The sequence below is a fragment of the Artemia franciscana genome, chromosome 10 (assembly GCF_032884065.1).
Source record: "Artemia franciscana chromosome 10, ASM3288406v1, whole genome shotgun sequence".
NCBI lineage: Eukaryota > Metazoa > Arthropoda > Branchiopoda > Anostraca > Artemiidae > Artemia > Artemia franciscana.
In genome coordinates, this window is record NC_088872.1 from 2,445,628 (window position 1) to 2,449,607 (window position 3,980).

The 3,980-nt window shown below is 36.1% G+C and overlaps 1 protein-coding gene across 6 annotated transcripts in view; it reads right to left on the bottom strand.

Annotated features, from left to right (window-relative positions):
- Window positions 1-3,980, bottom strand: part of LOC136031651 (uncharacterized) — a 238,092-nt gene that overhangs the window by 36,681 nt on the left and 197,431 nt on the right. The gene's annotated exons all lie outside the window — the stretch shown is intronic.

Below are 3,980 nucleotides of genomic sequence, written 5' to 3' on the forward strand. Positions count from 1 at the left end.
CTTAGGATAGAAACAAGTGAGGATGTAGAGGTGATGACGGATTACTAGAAAATCAATTAAATGTCCTCACCTGTTGGTTTTGCAGCAAGGCCAGGGTTTCCTACATCCCCTGGATCTTACATTCAGAAAATACGGAAGAGTTTATTCCGCTATAAGCTCCCCAGATTCACGGCGAGTCATACCACTGACCCTCAGTAAAAGGATTTGTTACACCAAAGCTCTAACCCTCATCCGAAAGGTCATAAGAAATATCCCCACTAACCAAGGTGGTATTATAAATGAGTACAGTGGGGAGGAGTAAAGATGTAAGCAGTAGAATAGCCAAAAAGAACAAAAGGACCCAAATTGGGAAATCTTAGCTCAAAATAAATGCAACTTATTAAACAAGCAACAATTGTACATGCATCAGTACAATTTTGGTCCAATATAGGGCCTAATCTTTTATGAAAACTGGCAGACTACTGCTATTCGGAGCGAAAAAACAATCTAAATAGGTCATGACTTCAAAAATACTCAGACGTTAATTAACCCTAACGGCTTTATTCAGAACCGTTCAAGGGGAAGCAGCTGCCTCGGGCGCTACAGTTGGGAAGCAGTGGCTGGGGATTGTTCATGTTGATTCGGCTTTTACTGCTTTTATTTGAGTCTGGAGTGGAGCGCAGTGATTAATTTTTCCCCGGGCACCACGAACTCTATGAACGGGTCTGGCTTTACTTTCTTTTCTAAAACCTAAGGGTTTTAGGTATTTTAATACTGCTGCAGTTTTTCTTCATTTCTACGATAAAAAAGGGTGAAAGCTACAGAAAAGTCAAGCATGAAGTTTAAAACTCGTTAAAATCTTCACGCACAAATAACCATATTTTGAACGTTTACATACTTTCTAAAAGAACGAGGCAAGTAGGCATCGATGTCCTTACGTTGTGTATTCCTTCCCGTCTAAAGTATGTGTTAAACATTGGGGATTAGGATCTGCCTATAAGTAGAGTTGCCAGTCGAGGCCAAATAGTTCTAAAAATGATTGTGTCCTATCTAGTCAGTTTATCTATTACTACTGCTAACAACTAATTGTAGCACCGAGGCAAACTTTGAACAAACAAACGAAATTTGAACAGTTTTGACGTTTGTTTTTGTGAAATTTGTCACTATTGATTTTTTTTTAATCTTGGGGATTTTTCAAAGTCGAAGGACTGCAGACTCCTACGCCCCCCCCCCCAAAAAAAAACGAGGATTAAATTTCAATTAGTTCAAATTAGTCGAAAAACAGCTCCATATAAATAAGCCAGGTAACAAAAAGTAATGTAAAAATAATTTTGTAAAGGGCGAGTTTTAATCCTAGGCATTTATTTCGCTTTTGAAATATCACTTTTCCTTCTAAAAATTGCGTTTTTTAGAAAAATGTCGCTGTTACATTGTTTCTTCAGAGTACACATAGCAGTCATTTCAATGCCTTAAACCGTATGCAAAGCGGTTTTCAAGGGAAGGGCCAGTAGGATTTGGAAAAAAAACAAAATAGTAAAGAACTACTGGTCACACTTTACCATAGTATTTTTGAAACAAATTCTACGCTAAACACGACATCCCAAATCAGTTTTACCGGATTTTTGAAAAAGAGAGAGATTGAACGAGAGATTTAGAATTTTTCGAGACAGGAAGATCATGGATACGTGTTTGTTTGTTTTTATGGGGGTGATATTAGTGTGCGAATGGTTCTAGAAAATCGATGGAAGGTTCATTAGAAAGAAAATAAAAGTTCTAATACATTTTTCAAGTGGCAAAAAAGGCTATGCCGCAGCAAAAACAAATAGTAATTTTGCAAAAACCATTTTGCCCCAAAGAGGGCCAAGTATCTATTAATTTAAAATTCTAAATAACCCAAACGGTTTAAAATTATCAAAAAACTAAATATTGAGCGTCCTAGCTAAAGAGGTTGTAATGCCGCGCAGTGTCATATTCGTCCCTAAATAATACCGTAGTCCATACAGAATAAATGGTTCATTTTTTAGTTTTCAACAAGCCTTCAGGTAAACATAGAATAGGCAGAAATATTCTCTAATGTCCCTTAATTTGGACAAAGCCGAAATATAGGTGCTGTGGGGTAATAGCTCCTCTCTTATTACTATCAGGGAATTCCTCGCGAAGGAGGAGGGATGTCTTACCAGGCAATTTGCTTTACCGACATTTTGAATATTCGTAGTCGCAAGAGGTGAAAGACACAAGTAGCTGCAGTTATAGTCGCATGTTGCATAGCTACAGTTGCAAAAAGTCACAGGCTCAGTCGCAAGTAATTGCAGTCACAAGTCGTACTTATCTTATTTTATCTTATGATATGCTTTATATATGAGTTAAATAAAAAAAACGAGTTTTTTCAGCTGAAAATAAGGAGCGAACTTAAAACGAACAGAAATTACTCCGTATATGAAAGGGACTGTTCCCTCCCAAACGTCCCGCTCTTTACACCAAAGTTTGACCCTTTCTTACAACTCTACTTTTTTAAACAATAGAGAAAACTTCTCGTAAAGAGCGGAGGGAAACAGTCCCCTTCATATACGAAGTAATTTCTGTTCGTTTTAAGTTCTAATGTCGCGCCTTACTTTCAGTTAAAAAAAACTTGTTTTTTTTTTTTTATTTAATTTCTGAACGTTTTTGAATTAATACATGTTTTGATTTTGGCTCTCCGCACATAAATAATTAAAATGAAATTTGCATATTTTTTTGGGCTAAATGGCTTTCTCATAGTTTTGATCAAAGGGGCGGGGTAGAAGGACTATTTGCCCTCATATTTTTTGGTTACTTAGAAAGGCAACTTGAACTTTTAATTTGTTTTACGAACGTTTTTATTAGTAATAAATATATGCCACTTACGAATCAACTTACGTAACGAGCTTTTATATTCGTATATTTTTATTACGTATATGAGAGGGTTCTCCCCTCGTAAATACCGCATTCTTTACACCAAAGCTTAAATTTTATTTCAATTCTTTAAGAGTGACCCCTGAATCACAAAGGTCGTATAATAAATAGTTGAAATTACAAAAAAAATACTTTAGCGTAAAGAGCGAGGTATTTAGGAGGTGATGAACCTCCTCGTGTGCGTAATAATTTCTGTTCGTTTTAAGTTTTAATGCTGCTCCTTAATTCCAGTTGAAAAAACTTTTTCATCATTATTTTTCATTGTTTTTTTTTTTAAGGAATGCTAGAAAATCCTGCAAGGTGATGAACCTCCTTGTGTGCGTAATAATTTCTGTTCGTTTTAATGCTGCTCCTTACATCCAGTTGAAAAAACTTTTTCATATTTATTTTTCATTGTTTTTTTTTTTTTTTAAGGAATGCTAGAAAATCCTGCACCGCCTTCAAGGAAATTCTTTTCCCTCATGATAAATTCTCCATGAAAAAGATAATCCCACGCAACCCCTTCCCCCCTAATAAAAAAAAGTCCCTCTGGAAACGTCTGTACACTTCCCAATAACCATTACTATATGTAAACAATGGTCAAAGTTTGTAACTTGAAGTCCCTCCTCCAGAGATTGTGGGGGAGTAAGTCATTCCCAAAGACATAGTTATTTGGTTTTTCGACTATGCTGAACAAAATGACTATCTCAAAATTTTGATCCGGTGACTTAGGGAAAAATGAGCGTGGGGGAGGGCAGAGGTGCCATCGAATTTTTGTGGTCACTTAAAAAAGGCACTAGAACTTTTCATTTCCGTTAGAATGAGCCTTTTCACGACATTCTAGGACCACTGGGTCGATACGATCACCCCTGGGAACAATTTTCTGAATGACCATTATGTTCCCAGCCTAGATACTTGAATCTTACTTATAGTTCATGTCGGAAAAAACAGATTGGTAAAATATAATGGAAATCTTAAAAAAAGACTTCTTGTAGTTTCTTCAGTTAATCAAGAAAACAATTCGTTCGTTATCCTTCTTGTCATAAAAAATGTTGATAGTCCAGCCACTGATAAGAAGCAAACAAGAGATA